The sequence below is a fragment of the Chiloscyllium punctatum genome, unplaced genomic scaffold (assembly GCF_047496795.1).
Source record: "Chiloscyllium punctatum isolate Juve2018m unplaced genomic scaffold, sChiPun1.3 scaffold_353, whole genome shotgun sequence".
Lineage (NCBI taxonomy): Eukaryota > Metazoa > Chordata > Chondrichthyes > Orectolobiformes > Hemiscylliidae > Chiloscyllium > Chiloscyllium punctatum.
Window position 1 is genome coordinate 77,501 of NW_027310087.1, and position 15,000 is coordinate 92,500.

A 15,000-nucleotide genomic window follows, 5' to 3' on the forward strand; every position below is an offset into this window, starting at 1 on the left:
ACACTTAGAATATTTTCGAGTTGGTATAAATCAGTAACCACTGACACTTAGAATTTTTTCGAGTTGGTATAAATCAGTAACCACTGACACTTAGAATATTTTCGGGTTGGTATAAATCAGTAACCACCGACACTTAGAATATTTTCGAGTTGGTATAAATCAGTAACCACTGACACTTAGAATTTTTTCGAGTTGGTATAAATCAGTAACCACTGACACTTAGAATATTTTCGACTTGGTATAAATCAGTAACCACTGACACTTAGAATATTTTCGGGTTGGTATAAATCAGTAACCACCGACACTTAGAATATTTTCGAGTTGGTATAAATCAGTAACCACTGACACTTAGAATTTTTTCGAGTTGGTATAAATCAGTAACCACTGACACTTAGAATATTTTCGACTTGGTATAAATCAGTAACCACTGACACTTAGAATTTTTTCGGGTTGGTATAAATCAGTAACCACTGACACTTAGAATTTTTTCGACTTGGTATAAATCAGTAACCACTGACACTTAGAATTTTTTCGGGTTGGTATAAATCAGTAACCACTGACACTTAGAATATTTTCGGGTTGGTATAAATCAGTAACCACTGACACTTAGAATTTTTTCGACTTGGTATAAATCAGTAACCACTGACACTTAGAATTTTTTCGGGTTGGTATAAATCAGTAACCACTGACACTTAGAATATTTTCGACTTGGTATAAATCAGTAACCACTGACACTTAGAATTTTTTCGGGTCGGTATAAATCAGTAACCACTGACACTTAGAATTTTTTCGGGTCGGTACAAATCAGTAACCACTGACACTTAGAATATTTTCGGGTTGGTATAAATCAGTAACCACCGACACTTAGAATATTTTCGACTTGGTATAAATCAGTAACCACTGACACTTAGAATTTTTTCGGGTCGGTACAAATCAGTAACCACTGACACTTAGAATTTTTTCGAGTTGGTATAAATCAGTAACCACTGACACTTAGAATTTTTTCGGGTCGGTACAAATCAGTAACCACTGACACTTAGAATATTTTCGGGTTGGTATAAATCAGTAACCACTGACACTTAGAATTTTTTCGACTTGGTATAAATCAGTAACCACTGACACTTAGAATTTTTTCGAGTTGGTATAAATCAGTAACCACTGACACTTAGAATTTTTTCGGGTCGGTACAAATCAGTAACCACTGACACTTAGAATATTTTCGGGTTGGTATAAATCAGTAACCACCGACACTTAGAATATTTTCGAGTTGGTATAAATCAGTAACCACCGACACTTAGAATATTTTCGAGTTGGTATAAATCAGTAACCACTGACACTTAGAATTTTTTCGGGTTGGTATAAATCAGTAACCACCGACACTTAGAATATTTTCGAGTTGGTATAAATCAGTAACCACTGACACTTAGAATATTTTCGACTTGGTATAAATCAGTAACCACTGACACTTAGAATATTTTCGGGTTGGTATAAATCAGTAACCACCGACACTTAGAATATTTTCGAGTTGGTATAAATCAGTAACCACTGACACTTAGAATTTTTTCGAGTTGGTATAAATCAGTAACCACTGACACTTAGAATTTTTTCGGGTCGGTACAAATCAGTAACCACTGACACTTAGAATTTTTTCGGGTTGGTATAAATCAGTAACCACCGACACTTAGAATATTTTCGAGTTGGTATAAATCAGTAACCACCGACACTTAGAATATTTTCGAGTTGGTATAAATCAGTAACCACTGACACTTAGAATATTTTCGGGTTGGTATAAATCAGTAACCACCGACACTTAGAATTTTTTCGGCTCAGTAGAAATCAGTAACCAAGCGCATTTTTGAATTGGTTACTGATTTCTCCGTTCGAGTTGCGGCTGCGGTTGGCTTCAAATAGTGGTGGGGGCTTAATTATCGCCGAGGGGAGCATGTCCCGGTGGTGTGGCCGAGGATGGAGTGCCTTTTGAAGGGGGTGTTTCTGAATTTGGACCCTTTTTGAGTTGCATGGCCGGATGGGTGTGGTTTTGAAGGGTGTGTCTGTCTGGAGTGGCACCGGCGTTGGTGTGAGGCTGAGGGTGGGCGTTCGGTTCCTGGTTAGGGATAGGGAAAGGGTGAGACTTAGCTTTAGTGCTCGTGCCCCCGATTTTGGTAATGTTTGACGTCAATTTTCCAAGGAGGCGAATGCAAGGCTTCAGAGGGACTTTGAGTGTTCGGGGGCGGGGTAGCTCAGCCGGATTTGCCCCGGCGGTTCTGCGGACGGTGTTGACTTCGAGGGCGGACCGGCCCCCGTGTTCAGTCCGAATATCGTGCATTGTTAACGGCGGGAAGTGTTCCAAAAGGGAATGGGATTGAATGTGACTGCTGAAGCCGACTTTGAGACCTGTAACGCGGGTAGCTCAGCCGGATTTGACCCGGCGGTTCTGGCGACGGTCTCGCCTTCGAGGGGGGAGCGCCCCGCGTGTTCAGGCCGAATTTTGTGCATTTCCATCGGCGGGAAGAGGTCCAAACGGGAATGGGATTGAATGTGACTGCTGAAGCCGACATTGAGACCTCTAACGCGGGTAGCTCGGCAGGATTTGACCCGGCGGTTCTGCCGAAGGTCTCACCTTCGAGGGGGGAGCGTCCCGCGTGTTCAGGCCGAATATCGTGCATTGTTAACGGCGGGAAGTGTTCCAAAAGGGAATGGGATTGAATGTGACTGCTGAAGCCGACATTGAGACCTCTAACGCGGGTAGCTCGGCCGGATTTGACCCGGCGGTTCTGGCGACGGTCTCGCCTTCGAGGGGGGAGCGTCCCGCGTGTTCAGGCCGAATTTTGTGCATTTCCATCGGCGGGAAGAGGTCCAAACGGGAATGGGATTGAATGTGACTGCTGAAGCCGACATTGAGACCTCTAACGCGGGTAGCTCGGCCGGATTTGACCCGGCGGTTCTGCCGAAGGTCTCACCTTCGAGGGGGGAGCGTCCCGCGTGTTCAGGCCGAATTTTGTGCATTTCCATCGGCGGGAAGAGGTCCAAACGGGAATGGGATTGAATGTGACTGCTGAAGCCGACATTGAGACCTCTAACGCGGGTAGCTCGGCCGGATTTGACCCGGCGGTTCTGCCGAAGGTCTCACCTTCGAGGGGGGAGCGCCCACCGTGTACAGGCCGATTTTCATGCATTTCCAACCGTGGGAAGGGGTCCGAAAGGGGATGGGGGTGAACGTGACTGCTCAACCCGACTTTGAGACCTGTAACGCGGGTAGCTCAGCCGGATTTGACCCGGCGGTTCTGCCGAAGGTCTCGCCTTCGAGGGGGGAGCGTCCCGCGTGTTCAGGCCGAATTTTGTGCATTTCCATCGGCGGGAAGAGGTCCAAACGGGAATGGGATTGAATGTGACTGCTGAAGCCGACATTGAGACCTCTAACGCGGGTAGCTCGGCCGGATTTGACCCGGCGGTTCTGCCGAAGGTCTCACCTTCGAGGGGGGAGCGTCCCGCCTGTTCAGGCCGAATTTTGTGCATTTCCATCGGCGGGAAGAGGTCCAAACGGGAATGGGATTGAATGTGACTGCTGAAGCCGACATTGAGACCTCTAACGCGGGTAGCTCGGCCGGATTTGACCCGGCGGTTCTGCCGAAGGTCTCACCTTCGAGGGGGGAGCGCCCACCGTGTACAGGCCGATTTTCATGCATTTCCAACCGTGGGAAGGGGTCCGAAAGGGGATGGGGGTGAACGTGACTGCTCAACCCGACTTTGAGACCTGTAACGCGGGTAGCTCAGCCGGATTTGACCCGGCGGTTCTGGCGACGGTCTCGCCTTCGAGGGGGGAGCGTCCCGCGTGTTCAGGCCGAATTTTGTGCATTTCCATCGGCGGGAAGAGGTCCAAACGGGAATGGGATTGAATGTGACTGCTGAAGCCGACATTGAGACCTCTAACGCGGGTAGCTCGGCAGGATTTGACCCGGCGGTTCTGCCGAAGGTCTCACCTTCGAGGGGGGAGCGCCCACCGTGTACAGGCCGATTTTCATGCATTTCCAACCGTGGGAAGGGGGCCGAAAGGGGATGGGGGTGAATGTGACTGCTCAACCCGACTTTGAGGCATCTAACCCGGGTAGCTCAGCCGGGTTTGACCCGGCGGTTCTGCCGACGGCCTCGCCTTCGAGGGGGGAGCGTCCCCCGTGTACAGGCCGATTTTCATGCATTTCGAACCGTGGGAAGTGGCCCAAAAGGGGATGGGAGTGAATGTGACTGCTCAACCCGACTTTGGCGCTTCCGAGCCGGGTAGCTCAGCCGGGTTTGACCCGGCGGTTCTGCCGACGGTCTCGTCTTCGAGGCGGGTGCCTCCCCCGTGTACAGGCCGATTTTCATGCATTTCGTACCGTGGGAAGTGGTCCAAAAGGGAATGGGGGTGGACGTGACTGCTCATACCGACATCGAGACTTGTAAGCCGTGTAGCTCGGCCGGGTTTGATCCGGCGGGTCTGCCGACGGTCTCGTCTTCGAGAGGGGGGCCTCCCCCGTGTACAGGCCGATTTTCGTGCATTTCCAACGGTGGGAAGAGGTTCAAAAGGGGATGGGGGTGAATGTGACTGCTCAACCCGACTCTGAGGCTTCTAACCCGGGTAGCTCGGCCGGGTTTGACCCGGCGGTTCTGCCGTCGGTCTCGCCTTCGAGAGGGGCGCCTCCCCCGTGTACAGGCCGATTTTCGTGCATTTCAAACCGTGGGAAGCGGTCCAAAAGGGGATGGGAGTGAATGTGACTGCTCATACCGACCTTGGCGCTTCCGACCCGGGTAGCTCGGCCGGGTTTGACCCGGCGGTTCTGCCGACGGCCTCGCCTTCGAGGGGGGAGCGTCCCCCGTGTTCAGGCCGAATTTTGTGCATTTCGAACCGTGGGAAGTTGCCCAAAAGTCGATGGGAGTGAATGTGACTGCTCAACCCGACTTTGGCGCTTCCGAGCCGGGTAGCTCAGCCGGGTTTGACCCGGCGGTTCTGCCGACGGTCTCGCCTTCGAGGGCGGACCCTCCCCCGTGTACAGGCCGGTTTTCGTGCATTTCGAACCGTGGGAAGTGATCCAAAAGGGAATGGGGGTGAACGTGACTGCCCAACCCGGCTTTGAGACTTGTAAGCCGGGTAGCTCAGCCGGGTTGGACCCGGCGGTTCTGCCGACGGTCTCGCCTTCGAGGGCGGACCCTCCCCCGTGTACAGGCCGGTTTTCGTGCATTTCGAACCGTGGGAAGTGATCCAAAAGGGAATGGGGGTGAACGTGACTGCCCAACCCGGCTTTGAGACTTGTAAGCCGGGTAGCTCAGCCGGGTTGGACCCGGCGGTTCTGCCGACGGTCTCGACGTCGAGGCGGGTGCCTCCCCCGTGTACAGGCCGATTTTCATGCATTTGCAACGGTGGGAAGTTGCCCAAAAGTCGATGGGAGTGAATGTGACTGCTCAACCCGACTTCGAGACTTGTAAGCCGGGTAGCTCAGCCGGGTTTGACCCGGCGGTTCTGCCGACGGTCTCGCCTTCGAGGGGGGAGCCTCCCCCGTGTACAGGCCGATTTTCGTGCATTTCCAACGGTGGGAACAGGTTCAAAAGGGGATGGGAGTGAATGTGACTGCTCAACCCGACTTTGGCGCTTCCGAGCCGGGTAGCTCAGCCGGGTTTGACCCGGCGGTTCTGCCGACGGTCTCGTCTTCGAGGCGGGTGCCTCCCCCGTGTACAGGCCGATTTTCATGCATTTCGTACCGTGGGAAGTGGTCCAAAAGGGAATGGGGGTGGACGTGACTGCTCATACCGACATTGAGACTTGTAAGCCGTGTAGCTCGGCCGGGTTTGATCCGGCGGGTCTGCCGACGGTCTCGTCTTCGAGGCGGGTGCCTCCCCCGTGTACAGGCCGATTTTCGTGCATTTCGAACCGTGGGAAGTGGTCCAAAAGGGGATGGGGGTGGACGTGACTGCTCAACCCGACTTTGAGGCTTCTAACCCGGATAGCTCAGCCGGGTTTGACCCGGCGGTTCTGCCGACGGTCTCGTCATCGAGGGGGGAGCCTCCCCCGTGTCCAGGCCGATTTTCGTGCATTTCCAACCGTGGGAAGTGGTCCAAAAGGGAATGGGGGTGGACGTGACTGCTCAACCCGGCTTTGAGACTTGTAAGCCGTGTAGCTCAGCCGGGTTTGACCCGGCGGTTCTGCCGACGGTCCCGCCTTCGAGGGCGGACCCTCCCCCGTGTACAGGCCGATTTTCGTGCATTTCCAACGGTGGGAAGAGGTCCAAAAGGGGATGGGAGTGAACGTGACTGCTCAACCCGACTCTGAGGCTTCTAACCCGGGTAGCTCGGCCGGGTTTGACCCGTCGATTCTGCCGATGGTCTCGTTTTGGAGGGGGGAGCCTCCCCCGTGTTCAGTCCGATTTTCGTGCATTTCGAACCGTGGGAAGTGGCCCAAAAGGGGATGGGAGTGAATGTGACTGCTCATACCGACTTTGGCGCTTCCGAGCCTGGTAGCTCAGCCGGGTTTGATCCGGCGGTTCTGCCGACGGTCTCGTCTTCGAGGCGGCTCCCTCCCCCGTGTACAGGCCGATTTACATGCATTTGCAACGGTGGGAAGTTGCCCAAAAGGGGATGGGAGTGAATGTGACTGCTCAACCCGACTTTGGCGCTTCCGAGCCTGGTAGCTCAGCCGGGTTTGACCCGGCGGTTCTGCCGACGGTCTCGTCTTCGAGGCGGCTCCCTCCCCCGTGTACAGGCCGATTTTCGTGCATTTCGAACCGTGGGAAGTGGTCCAAAAGGGAATGGGGGTGGACGTGACTGCTCAACCCGACTCTGAGGCTTCTAACCCGGGTAGCTCGGCCGGGTTTGACCCGTCGATTCAGCCGACGGTTTCGTTTTGGAGGGGGGAGCCTCCCCCGTATACAGGCCGTTTTGCATGCATTTCGAACCGTGGGAAGTGGTCCAAAAGGGAATGGGGGTGGACGTGACTGCTCAACCCGACTTCGAGACTTGTAAGCCGGGTAGCTCAGCCGGGTTTGATCCGGCGGTTCTGCCGACGGTCTCGTCTTCGAGGCGGGTGCCTCCCCCGTGTACAGGCCGATTTTCATGCATTTCCAACGGTGGGAAGAGGTCCAAAAGGGAATGGGGGTGGACGTGACTGCTCAACCCGACTCTGAGGCTTCTAACCCGGATAGCTCAGCCGGGTTTGACCCGGCGGTTCTGCCGACGGTCTCGCCTTCGAGGGGGGAGCCTCCCCCGTGTACAGGCCGATTTTCGTGCATTTCGAACCGTGGGAAGTGGTCTAAAAGTCGATGGGAGTGAACGTGACTACTCAACCCGACTCTGAGGCTTCTAACCCGGGTAGCTCGGCCGGGTTTGACCCGGCGCTTCTGCCGACGGTCTCGTCTTCGAGGCGGGTGCCTCCCCCGTGTACAGGCCGATTTTCATGCATTTGCAACGGTGGGAAGTGGCCCAAAAGGGGATGGGAGTGAATGTGACTGCTCAACCCGACTCTGAGGCTTCTAACCCGGGTAGCTCGGCCGGGTTTGACCCGGCGGTTCTGCCGAAGGTCTCACCTTCGAGGGGGGAGCGCCCACCGTGTACAGGCCGATTTTCATGCATTTCCAACCGTGGGAAGGGGGCCGAAAGGGGATGGGGGTGAATGTGACTGCTCAACCCGACTTTGAGGCATCTAACCCGGGTAGCTCAGCCGGGTTTGACCCGGCGGTTCTGCCGACGGTCTCGTCTTCGAGGCGGCTCCCTCCCCCGTGTACAGGCCGATTTTCATGCATTTGCAACGGTGGGAAGTGGCCCAAAAGGGGATGGGAGTGAATGTGACTGCTCAACCCGACTTTGGCGCTTCCGAGCCGGGTAGCTCAGCCGGGTTTGACCCGGCGGTTCTGCCGACGGTCTCGTCTTCGAGGCGGGTGCCTCCCCCGTGTACAGGCCGATTTTCATGCATTTCGTACCGTGGGAAGTGGTCCAAAAGGGAATGGGGGTGGACGTGACTGCTCATACCGACATCGAGACTTGTAAGCCGTGTAGCTCGGCCGGGTTTGATCCGGCGGGTCTGCCGACGGTCTCGTCTTCGAGAGGGGGGCCTCCCCCGTGTACAGGCCGATTTTCGTGCATTTCCAACGGTGGGAAGAGGTTCATAAGGGGATGGGGGTGAATGTGACTGCTCAACCCGACTCTGAGACTTGTAAGCCGGGTAGCTCAGCCGGGTTTGTTCCGGCGGGTCTGCCGACGGTCTCGTCTTCGAGAGGGGGGCCTCCCCCGTGTACAGGCCGATTTTCGTGCATTTCCAACGGTGGGAACAGGTTCAAAAGGGGATGGGAGTGAATGTGACTGCTCAACCCGACTCTGAGGCTTCTAACCCGGGTAGCTCGGCCGGGTTTGACCCGGCGGTTCTGCCGTCGGTCTCGCCTTCGAGAGGGGGGCCTCCCCCGTGTACAGGCCGATTTCCGTGCATTTCCAACGGTGGGAAGAGGTTCAAAAGGGGATGGGGGTGAATGCGACTGCTCAACCCGACTCTGAGGCTTCTAACCCGGGTAGCCCGGCCGGGTTTGACCCGGCGGGTCTGCCGACGGTCTCGTCTTCGAGGCGGGTGCCTCCCCCGTATACAGGCCGATTTTCATGCATTTCGAACCGTGGGAAGTGGTCCAAAAGGGAATGGGGGTGGACGTGTCTGCTCATACCGACTTTGAGACTTGTAAGCCGGGTAGCTCAGCCGGGTTTGTTCCGGCGGTTCTGCCGACGGTCTCGTCTTCGAGGCGGGTGCCTCCCCCGTGTACAGGCCGATTTTCGTGCATTTGCAACGGTGGGAAGTTGCCCAAAAGTCGATGGGAGTGAATGTGACTGCTCAACCCGACTCTGAGGCTTCTAACCCGGGTAGCTCGGCCGGGTTTGACCCGGCGGTTCTGCCGACGGTCTCGTCTTCGAGGCGGGTGCCTCCCCCGTGTACAGGCCGATTTTCGTGCATTTCGAACCGTGGGAAGTGGTCTAAAAGTCGATGGGAGTGAACGTGACTGCTCAACCCGACTTTGAGACTTGTAAGCCGGGTAGCTCAGCCAGGTTTGACCCGGCGGTTCTGCCGACGGTCTCGCCTTCGAGGGCGGACCCTCCCCCGTGTACAGGCCGGTTTTCGTGCATTTCGAACCGTGGGAAGTGATCCAAAAGGGAATGGGGGTGAACGTGACTGCCCAACCCGGCTTTGAGACTTGTAAGCCGGGTAGCTCAGCCGGGTTGGACCCGGCGGTTCTGCCGACGGTCTCGACTTCGAGGCGGGTGCCTCCCCCGTGTACAGGCCGATTTTCATGCATTTGCAACGGTGGGAAGTTGCCCAAAAGTCGATGGGAGTGAATGTGACTGCTCAACCCGACTTCGAGACTTGTAAGCCGGGTAGCTCAGCCGGGTTTGACCCGGCGGTTCTGCCGACGGTCTCGCCTTCGAGGGGGGAGCCTCCCCCGTGTACAGGCCGATTTTCGTGCATTTCCAACGGTGGGAACAGGTTCAAAAGGGGATGGGAGTGATTGTGACTGCTCAACCCGACTCTAGGGCTTCTAACCCGGGTAGCCCGGCCGGGTTTGACCCGGCGGTTCTGCCGACGGTCTCGTCTTCGAGGCGGGTGCCTCCCCCGTGTACAGGCCGATTTTCGTGCATTTCGAACCGTGGGAAGTGGTCCAAAAGGGAATGGGGGTGGACGTGTCTGCTCATACCGACTTTGAGACTTGTAAGCCGGGTAGCTCAGCCGGGTTTGATCCGGCGGTTCTGCCGACGGTCTCGCCTTCGAGGGGGGAGCCTCCCCCGTGTTCAGTCCGATTTCCATGCATTTCCAACCGTGGGAAGTTGCCCAAAAGGGGATGGGAGTGAATGTGACTGCTCAACCCGACTTTGGCGCTTCCGAGCCGGGTAGCTCAGCCGGGTTTGACCCGGCGGTTCTGCCGACGGTCTCGTCTTCGAGGCGGGTGCCTCCCCCGTGTACAGGCCGATTTTCATGCATTTGGAACCGTGGGAAGTGGTCCAAAAGGGAATGGGGGTGGACGTGACTGCTCATACCGACTTTGAGACTTGTAAGCCGGGTAGCTCAGCCGGGTTTGACCCGGCGGTTCTGCCGACGGTCTCGCCTTCGAGGGGGGAGCCTCCCCCGTGTTCAGTCCGATTTTCGTGCATTTCCCACGGTGGGAAATGGTATCTTTCATTACGGGGACAAGGGTCTGAAGCGGTGAAGTCAGTAACCGGCATAGTTAAGGAAAGGGTTCGAATTTTCTCAACAGTACGAAAAAAGTGAGCAGGGAAGCTAGAGAAGGTGTCAGTGAGTCCCAAACGAGTGAACCGCAAAACTTAGGGAAATGCCCGAAAGCGTTTTAAAGGGTGAAATCGGGAACGAGGAAATGATGGGAAAGTGCCTGAAAGTGCTAAATGAGTAAACAGAAAAACGAAGAAAAATGTTTGAAAAGAAGAAGTGAGTAACCAGGAAAACTTAGAAAAATGTTCAAAACGAAGAAATCAGTAACCAGGAAAACTTAGAAAAATGATCAAAAAGAAGAAATGAGTAACCAGGAAAACTTAGAAAAATGTTTAAAAAGAAGAAATCAGTAACCAGAAAAACTGCGAAAAATGTTTAAAAAGAAGAAATGAGTAACCAGAAAAACTTAGAAAAATGTTTAAAAAGAAGAAATCAGTAACCAGGAAAACTTAGAAAAATGTTTAAAAAGAAGAAATCAGTAACCAGGAAAACTTAGAAAAATGTTTAAAAAGAAGAAATCAGTAACCAGGAAAACTTAGAAAAATGTTATAAAAGAAGAAGTGAGTAACCAGAAAAACTTAGAAAAATGTTTAAAAAGAAGAAATCAGTAACCAGAAAAACTGCGAAAAATGTTTAAAAAGAAGAAATCAGTAACCAGGAAAACTTAGAAAAATGTTTAAAAAGAAGAAATCAGTAACCAGAAAAACTTAGAAAAATGTTTCAAAAGAAGAAGTGAGTAACCAGAAAAACTTAGAAAAATGTTTAAAAAGAAGAAGTGAGTAACCAGAAAAACTTAGAAAAATGTTTAAAAAGAAGAAATCAGTAACCAGGAAAACTTAGAAAAATGTTTAAAAAGAAGAAGTGAGTAACCAGAAAAACTTAGAAAAATGTTTAAAAAGAAGAAATCAGTAACCAGAAAAACTTAGAAAAATGTTTAAAAAGAAGAAATCAGTAACCAGAAAAACTGCGAAAAATGTTTAAAAAGAAGAAATCAGTAACCAGGAAAACTTAGAAAAATGTTTAAAAAGAAGAAATCAGTAACCAGAAAAACTTAGAAAAATGTTTCAAAAGAAGAAGTGAGTAACCAGAAAAACTTAGAAAAATGTTTAAAAAGAAGAAGTGAGTAACCAGAAAAACTTAGAAAAATGTTTAAAAAGAAGAAATCAGTAACCAGAAAAACTTAGAAAAATGTTTAAAAAGAAGAAATCAGTAACCAGAAAAACTGCGAAAAATGTTTAAAAAGAAGAAATCAGTAACCAGGAAAACTTAGAAAAATGTTTAAAAAGAAGAAATCAGTAACCAGAAAAACTGCGAAAAATGTTTAAAAAGAAGAAATCAGTAACCAGAAAAACTTAGAAAAATGTTTAAAAAGAAGAAGTGAGTAACCAGAAAAACTTAGAAAAATGTTTAAAAAGAAGAAATCAGTAACCAGAAAAACGGCGAAAAATGTTTAAAAAGAAGAAATCAGTAACCAGACAAACTGCGAAAAATGTTTAAAAAGAAGAAATCAGTAACCAGAAAAACTTAGAAAAATGTTTAAAAAGAAGAAATCAGTAACCAGAAAAACTTAGAAAAATGTTTCAAAAGAAGAAGTGAGTAACCAGAAAAACTTAGAAAAATGTTTAAAAAGAAGAAGTGAGTAACCAGAAAAACTTAGAAAAATGTTTAAAAAGAAGAAATCAGTAACCAGAAAAACTTAGAAAAATGTTTAAAAAGAAGAAATCAGTAACCAGAAAAACTGCGAAAAATGTTTAAAAAGAAGAAATCAGTAACCAGGAAAACTTAGAAAAATGTTTAAAAAGAAGAAATCAGTAACCAGAAAAACTGCGAAAAATGTTTAAAAAGAAGAAATGAGTAACCAGGAAAACTTAGAAAAATGTTTAAAAAGAAGAAGTGAGTAACCAGAAAAACTTAGAAAAATGTTTAAAAAGAAGAAATCAGTAACCAGACAAACTTAGAAAAATGTTTAAAAAGAAGAAATCATTAACCAGACAAACTGCGAAAAATGTTTAAAAAGAAGAAATCAGTAACCAGAAAAACTTAGAAAAATGTTTAAAAAGAAGAAATCAGTAACCAGAAAAACTTAGAAAAATGTTTAAAAAGAAGAAATCAGTAACCAGGAAAACTTAGAAAAATGTTTAAAAAGAAGAAGTGAGTAACCAGAAAAACTTAGAAAAATGTTTAAAAAGAAGAAATCAGTAACCAGAAAAACGGCGAAAAATGTTTAAAAAGAAGAAATCAGTAACCAGACAAACTGCGAAAAATGTTTAAAAAGAAGAAGTCAGTAACCAGAAAAACTTAGAAAAATGTTTAAAAAGAAGAAATGAGTAACCAGAAAAACTTAGAAAAATGTTTAAAAAGAAGAAATCAGTAACCAGAAAAACTTAGAAAAATGTTTAAAAAGAAGAAGTGAGTAACCAGGAAAACTTAGAAAAATGTTTAAAAAGAAGAAATGAGTAACCAGAAAAACTTAGAAAAATGTTTAAAAAGAAGAAATCAGTAACCAGAAAAACTTAGAAAAATGTTTAAAAAGAAGAAATGAGTAACCAGAAAAACTTAGAAAAATGTTTAAAAAGAAGAAATCAGTAACCAGAAAAACGGCGAAAAATGTTTAAAAAGAAGAAATCAGTAACCAGAAAAACTTAGAAAAATGTTTAAAAAGAAGAAGTGAGTAACCAGAAAAACTTAGAAAAATGTTTAAAAAGAAGAAATCAGTAACCAGAAAAACTTAGAAAAATGTTTAAAAAGAAGAAATCAGTAACCAGAAAAACTTAGAAAAATGTTTAAAAAGAAGAAATCAGTAACCAGAAAAACTTAGAAAAATGTTTAAAAAGAAGAAATCAGTAACCAGAAAAACGGCGAAAAATGTTTAAAAAGAAGAAATCAGTAACCAGAAAAACGGCGAAAAATGTTTAAAAAGAAGAAATCAGTAACCAGACAAACTGCGAAAAATGTTTAAAAAGAAGAAATCAGTAACCAGAAAAACTTAGAAAAATGTTTAAAAAGAAGAAATCAGTAACCAGGAAAACTTGGAAAAAAACACTTAGAAAAATTTTCAGCAAAGTGTGAAAAATATTCTAAGTGTCAGCGGAGGAAAATGCTGCAGCATCGGGAAAGATTCGCAAACTTACACCGAACATGTGCTCCGAAGTGCCGGAGGAATTGGGTGAATTGAGCCCGGCAAATGGCCAGCTGTCGTTTTGTGCCTGCAGCCCGAAAACTTTAACTTTGTCTGTCGCGGAAGTCCGGACCGAGAAAAATCCAAACGGTTTTGACCGGACCGAGTTCCAGACCGATGCAGTCAAATTTGGAATTCAGACCCATTCAGTGCCACTTGTAGTTTTTCCGCAGTGAGGTTGGCGGGGTACCCGGAGATATATGGGAACACGATTTTTAGAACAAAATGGCGGCGCGGGACCGTTCTGAAAGGCATCCGAAAAACGGTTCCACGGGCATAGCACTTTAATGACAGGTATGAGTGCATGCCGGAGAGCTCTTGGAAGTCGAATTTTTGACACTTTGTCAATTTTTTGACAGATTTGACAAACTCTTTCTGTCTGTTCTAAGAGTCAGTCAGAGACTTGTGCGGCGGTCTTTTGACACTATTGGAGGGCGGGCAAACCCCACGTTGACTCCGGCCGTCCCTCCACAGGCGCTCGTGTCCAAAATGAAGGCGAGAGACGCGAGTGGCCTGGTTCCCTTGGGTGTTGCCAAGAAGGCTGCGGGCTGACCGTTGCCTGAGCACTCCCTAAAGCCTCTTGTGATGAGAGCAGACCTCGCCTGCCGCACGACCGGCTCTGGGAGTCGTTGGGCCGCTATTTGTGAATAGTCTGGTCCTCCTCTGCCACCCGGACAAGCGCGATGGCTCTGCCGCCCTGCGGTGCTCGTCACCCAGGTTTGGGGAACACGATACTCGTAACAAAAATAAAAGGCGGCTCGGGACCTGCAGGCGAAAGGGGTCCCGTGGTGCTAAGCACGTCGACTTCGGGTCTCGGTGCAAGCCGGAGAGCTCACGGAAGTCTAAAGTTTTCGGCACGTGGTCGAATCTTTTCAAAGGCTTACCCGGCTCTTTCCGTCCATTCTGAGAGTAAGTCAGAGGCCGGTGCGGAGGTCTCTTGACAATCGGAGGGGGTGGTGGCCCTCCGCAGGCGCTCGTGTCGAAAATGAAGGCGAGAGACGCGAGTGGCCTGGTTCCCCTGGGTGTTGCCAGGAAGGCTGCGGGCTGACCCTTGCCTGAGCACTCCCTAAAGCCTCTTGTGATGAGAGCAGACCTCGCGCGCCGCACGACCGGCTCTGGGAGTCGTTGGGCCGCTATCTGTGAATAGTCGGGTCCTCCTCTGCCACCCGGCCAAGTGCGATGGCTCTGCCGCCCTGCGGTGCTCGTCACGCAGGTATGGGGCACACGATGCTCGTAACAGCAAATAAAGGCGGCTCGGGACCTGCAGGCGAAAGGGGTCCCGTGGTGCTTAGCACGTCGACTTCGGGTCTCGGTGCAAGCCGGAGAGCTCACGGAAGTCTAAAGTTTTCGGCACGTGGTCGAATCTTTTGAAAGGCTTACCCGGCTCTTTCCGTCCATTCTGAGAGTCAGTCAGAGGCCGGTGCGGCGGTCTATTGACGACCGGAGGCTCCCATGGGTGTTGCGATGAGGGTGGAGGGCACAGAACCTTGCCTTAGCACTCCCTAATAAAGCCTCTTGTGAAGAGAGCAGACCTCGCGCGCCGCACGACCGGCTCTGGGAGTCGTTGGGCCGCTATCTGTGAATAGTCGGGTCCTCCTCT